General features: G+C 47.7%; 1 protein-coding gene across 2 annotated transcripts in view; it reads right to left on the minus strand.

Moving 5' to 3' along the window:
* Window positions 1–4,583, minus strand: part of GALNT11 (polypeptide N-acetylgalactosaminyltransferase 11) — a 47,811-nt gene extending 43,228 nt beyond the window's left edge. The window contains exon 1 of one of the 2 annotated variants that reach the window (XM_050321454.1): window positions 4,514–4,583. The gene's annotated coding sequence lies outside the window, so the exon portion shown is untranslated. Of the gene's footprint in view, window positions 1–3,492; window positions 3,515–4,513 lie in introns of those variants that run through there. The other variant, XM_050321470.1, reaches the window with a different exon arrangement.
* Between the last annotated feature and the right edge of the window lie 1,417 nt (window positions 4,584–6,000).

Genomic DNA, 6,000 nt, shown 5'->3' on the forward strand with positions numbered 1-6,000 from the left:
TAACCAAGAAAATTAGGTTTTCCAGGAAACAGAACACTAAAAAGACATTTCTAGAAAACATATTTAACAACAAATATGAGAAGTATCAACGGAGACAATGATATTGTTGGTTCTGATGTGATTTGAGGAACTAGAAAAATCGTCAAAATAACCCACTATGAATCAAAACAGGACAGTTTGTGCTTCCTGGAAAAGAATCTCTGTTTTAATTACGGGCATCTCCAAGGTTTAAAGCATCTAATTAAATCCTTGTCTGCACAAGAAAATCCGTGTCATTTAGCCAAGCAACATTTGGATGGTTTTACATAAACTAAAAAGACCTCCAGGAACATGCTCCTAACTTTCATTAAGCATTTGCTTAAATCAGTTTGGCACATAGCAACCCAGTACTGAGGTGCCTTCCTCTCAGCATGCCTCTGCAAGTTTATTAGCTTAACTTGTCAATTTAAAAATTCAACTTCTTAAATGGTGCAGTCTCATAGTTGAAGTCTTAGGAATGACAAGAAGTTAAGCAGTTGCCTCCCATCAGCCTCTCTACAGCATTTCTTCGTGCACATATTCCCTCCCTCTTGTGCAGCAAGAGAAGTTATTTTTTCTCCAGGTAGCCTGCTCTGTGGCAAGAGAGGCTGGAGCACAACTGTGAACAGTCACCACAGCAGAGCTGAGAAGGTAAAACCTGCCAGTCACAGCAAACCTTCAGTCTCAGAAATGCAGAACTTGCAATGCCACCCCTGCCACAAGAGAGCTCACCTGCTCCAGATAAAACAGAGACAGCAAAGACACCAAAGACCCATGAGCAGTGTGGGGTGGTGGGCTCTGGACTCCTCCCTGGCCTGCACACCTATTTCTTGCTCATACTGTAAAGCACAGAGTGGGCAGGACCAAGTCCTGAGGTTCCCTGTATCAGGGGTCTCTTAACTAGAGTAAACAATGGAAAAGCTGATTCACCCCTGAGCACTGGGTTCCAGTTTCAAACATGCAAAGGATCTGGCTGCCAAAACCCCAGACTGCACAAGAAAGGACTGAGAAACAACTCATCACTCTCAGAGGTACTTGACTCTGTACTCTACATTTTGGTAACACCATCAGTCGTTTAATCGACAGACTTTGCATCATCTCATGGGAAAAGTTCAGAAGTTCATACAACAAAATATCTGAAATTAAGTACACTTGAAGTCAATTTTTGAATGAAACGGTACAATCAGCCTCTCAATTTTCCAACTTTTTTGCTGCAGTATATTCCTAGTTTTTACAGAGTTTTCAAGTAGAGTATTTACACTAATTATTACACAATGCTGACTCACATGAGAAACATGCTAGAACACCGCTGAAGGATGTGATGCACTTTTAATGTGATGCACACTATTAACTCTTACACAGAGTAAGCTGAACTAATGCTTTTACTCATGGCTGAACAGCCAAGGCCTTTGTACTGACAGTACTTTATACATTAACACAGTAGCTGAAACAGCAGATTTATTCATCTCCATAAGCCACCATATGTTTTGAAAAGAAACCTTAGATAAGAAGACAGTTTATCTACCTCCCACACTCTAATGGGGATTGAAACAGATTTCCTCTCTGCAATACTTTGAAAAAACAAATTAATTTCTGACCTTGAAACGCATGAACATACTTTAGCTCTCCAACAGCAAGCAACATAGCTGTATCACAACACCTTGTCCAAAATGAATGGTACTACAGGAAATTACTTGATTTTGGGGATACCTGTAACTGCAGTATTACCTCCCCAGGCAGATGGAACTGTTTAGGAAGTCGACAAACAACTGCCATGGAAAAGAACGACTGTAATTTTTTGAAAGTTTTACCTTTTCCCCTTCAGCTGGAAGTTTTCCTTTACCTTTCTGCTTCAGCAATCAACACAGTGCCAAACTCAGCCTGCCAGCTGCTCAGCCTGCAACTGTTGTACAGGACCTTCCAAGGTAGAACGATCCTCCCTCTCTTCTTTTCACCCCACAGTATCCTGTTCTTTCTTGCTGGAAGAGCCAAAATCCCCACTTTTACTACCTGCTTCTCATCCACGTGACCCACACCACACACATGCCCTACACCTACCATTACAAATTTGGGGGATTCATCACTTACTATGGGGAAGTACATTTTGCACAGATAAATTTTCAAAATACTAACAATTCATCTTTATTTCCCTTGCCTTGCTGTTTCAGGGCTTTCTGCCGCCTAAAATGCTTGAATCACACCAACTGTTATTCTACATCACTGTGAAAATGATGATCAGATTGATCCTTTCTCATAAACCACTGTCACAAAGCAGCTTATCAGGAACTCTATCCAGAGCTACTTCTATGCATAATGGAGTATTGATTTGCATCCTTTGAGAAAGTGATTAGATAGACAGGCAACAGGCCCTGAGATGTGCAGTCAGACTCTCTGACACCAGAACACACACCACTTAGCCTGCTGGTGTCCTCATCTGAGGCTGAGAGAGGAAGGCTCATTAGAGCTGCACTGTTATTTCTTTCCTTCCCTGCTGCAGAAGAGCTCCTAAAACTCTGCAGGAGCTTATCTTACCCAGAGATGAGGAAAAGCTTATGCAGAAGGCATGCAGTTCTTCAGAGACAGTTATACTAGGGGGAGGCCAATTGCCTGTTAATCAAAAGCCTCTTATCTGGAACCACCTGGACATTTATGCTGTTCTAAAATGAGGCCTAGGGATCCCAGCTGGACTATTTCACATATTTAAAGGTTCTCTACAGGGCAGAAACATACTGTCAGGGAGAGGTTGGTACCATCCTTTCCTGGGCACAGCCTGCACTTGGATCAGCTTAACCTAATCAGAGACGTCTGGGAACAGTTTCCTATTAAGATGACATTTATATGAAAGAAAAAAAAAAAAGCAGACAGTGGATTACTAAGCATTCAAGAATACTTAGTGTCACTTACAGAATACTTTTTTAAATTAAGGACAGAAGGGATTTGATCTTATGACGAAATACATTTTCCAAGAAAAAAAAAAGGCAGCATATTGGCATAATGTTGACAATCCTGCCCACCTGCACAATTACTGTGCCGGCATCGAGAGATTTCCCCATTCCCTCAAACAGAAAGCAATGCTCCAAATACACGGGACCAAACGGATAAAGCACTGATTCTTTACAGAGCAGCAGCAAAGCCAAGTCGTGAGATCTTATGTTTTTCTTTGGAAGAGCAGGGGCTGCACTTTAATTATACAGTAAAGTTCTGTAAGGTCTACTGCAGCTGCCCTGCAACTGATATTGAAAACAGCCCAAGATACCGCTTGGCAGAGATGCTGTAACAGACAGCACCAGGGTTTTCATTACTCTCAACTCCAGTTTTAAGGCTGACACCTACGAGGAAACTAATGAAGGTGAAGCAACTGTCTCGACAGGCAACTTCTGAGTACAGTGTTGGATTCCACTGCCACATCACAGCAGAGAATTCTGACCTGCTAAGCTCCCCGCTGCCAGTGGCACAGAGCTTTTGGTCACTTACTCAGATCCATCTGTTTTCTCACAAACAAGGGACCATGGAACCTTTATTCTGCCTTGCAAGTAACTTGGAGACAGTTAATCTAATCTGCTTCAGTATGTTGTTCTGTTGTAGCCTTCCTTGTAAGCTTCAACGCACGAAAAAAAAATTAAAAAAAAAAAGAAAAATACCACACGGCAACAATGAACTGACTAGGACGGCTGGAGGCCAGCCACGAAGAATAGCACGTATTTGCTAAGAGGAAAAGAGAAGCCCCAATGTGGCGAAGTATATACTGAAAAACACAGGGGGCGGGGGGGAAGAGGAGAAACAGTTTAAAAATAAATCTCCCGGTCATAAAGATAAGCTTTAATACACCACAGGGTCACACAGCCCTCCAAAAAGCAATGCCTGACCTCGCCCTGCAAACGAATCAATGAACGGAGCAGCGCCAGCAACGCTAACACGTGCCGGCCCTCTCATTTTGGGCTGAGATTTGCAGTTTCAGTGTACCTGCAGGCGGGTTGCTGCTCCTTCACATGCACTTACAGACTGAATGAACAGTAATTACGTTATCTTCCATCCTGTGTAGCAGGAGCAGCCCCTCGGTCTCTCGTTAAACCAAGAGCCCTCAGCACGCAGCTGGATCACCCGGGGACGCAGCCTGGGCAGCCACCGCTATCAGTTCGCATCAGCGCCAGAAAGGGGGTAGCCCTGAACCTGACCCTCCTCGGGAACCTCCGGGGCTCGGGAACCGCGTCCCTCAGGGCACGCGGGAAAACAGAATCACAGAACTAACCAGGCTGGAAAAAGACCTCTGAGATCGCCGAGTCCGACCTACGGCCGAACACCACCGCGTCAACGAGCCCGGCCCCGTCCTTCACCCCCCGGGCTGCCCCGTCCTTCATCCCCTCCCCTCGAGGCTGCCCCTCGCACCGCACCGGCCCCGTCCCTCGCCCCCCCGGGGCTGCCCCTCACAGCGGCGCCGCTTCCCCCGCCGGGGCCGCCTCCCCACAGCCCCCGTGCCCCGCAGCCCCGCACTCACCGCGGCGGCGGCATCGCCCCTTCGCCCACCCCGCGCCTGCCGTGGCGGCGGCGCTGCCGCCATGTGACCCCCGCCTCCTCCTCCTGGCCCTCCCCTCTCTCCTCCTCTTCCTCCTCCTCCGCCGCCGCCGCCGCCATGACAGGCGGGGCCGCGGCAGCCCCAGAACATGGCGAGCCCCGAGGGGCAGAGTGGAGGGGCTGTGGAGTTCTTGCTTGGCTCCCTCTTGCCGACCTAGCGGGGGGGGAAAGTAGGGATGGAGGGTGCGGATGTGCGGCTTTCGCTGTCCCCTCAGATTTGCTGTGCATCTCTCTGCTCGTCCCACGGGGCTTGCACCGTTCTTTTCAGCGCTCTCTGAAGTGTAAAGCCCCTCACGGAGGTGTTTATTTTGGGAAGTACAGAATCACAAAAATCGTTAGGGCTGGAAGGGAGATCATCCAGTCCAATCCTCCTGCCAAGGCAGGGTCACCTGGAGCAGTTGACACAGGAATGCATCCAGGTGGGTTTGGATTGTCTCCAGAGGGGGAGAATCCGAGACCTCCTGGGCAGCCTGTTCCAGTGCTCTGACACCCTCAACGTAAAGAAGTTCTTCCTCACGTTGAGGTGAAACTTCTTGCGTTTTAGTTTATGGCCATTGCTCCTCATCCCCTCGCTGGGCACCACTGATAAGAGTCTGGCACCATCGTTTTGGCACCTGCCTTTGAAATATTTGTATGCATTCATGAGATCCTTCTCAGTCTTCTCCAGACTTTTCTCCAGAGGCCCAGCTCCCACAGTCTCTCCTTGTAACAGAGATGCTGCAGTTCCTGTGCTTGTCCAGGGGCTTTGAAGGGGGGAAAAGGAGTATAGGTCAGGCTGATGGAGGATGTCTGGGCTGACCAGCCACAGCTCCCTCACCCTGTACTTTTAAGTAGCTCTGTGTAATGGGGGTCTTCGTTTCTTGAGCTGGAAGGGGGAGATAGCTGAGGGAAATCAACCACAACTACCCTGAAATACTCTGAGATTGGCAGTTAATGTGCTTCCATAGTGACAAGTTTGCATCCTCACAGGTGGAGAGGAGCACTGAAACCTCAGATCTTTGATATCCACAATAAGGTATCAGAGAACCACAGAGTGGTTCAGGTTGGAAGGGACCACAGTGGGTCATCTGGTCCAACCTCCCTGCTCATGCAGGGTCATCCCAGAGCACATGACACAGGATTGCATCTAGACAGTTCTGGAATATCTCCAGTGGGGGAGACTCCACACCCTCTCTGGGCAATCTATTCCAGTGTGTGGTCACCTGCACAGCAAAGTTCTTCCTCACATTCAGGTGGAACTACCTCTGCTTCAGTTTGTGCCCATTGCCAATTGTCCTGAAGATCTACCTACTGGCTTGCTGGACCACAGCATGGTGGGGTGCCTGCCATAACACAGATCTTTCTTTATGTGGGATCAATTTGGCTGGTGTCCTTTCTCCAGAAAAAGTGGTGAAACGTGAAGGCGTTGGA

This window comes from Myiozetetes cayanensis, unplaced genomic scaffold, assembly GCF_022539395.1.
Source record: "Myiozetetes cayanensis isolate MyiCay16 unplaced genomic scaffold, myiCay2020 scf1, whole genome shotgun sequence".
NCBI classification, from domain to species: Eukaryota; Metazoa; Chordata; class Aves; order Passeriformes; family Tyrannidae; genus Myiozetetes; species Myiozetetes cayanensis.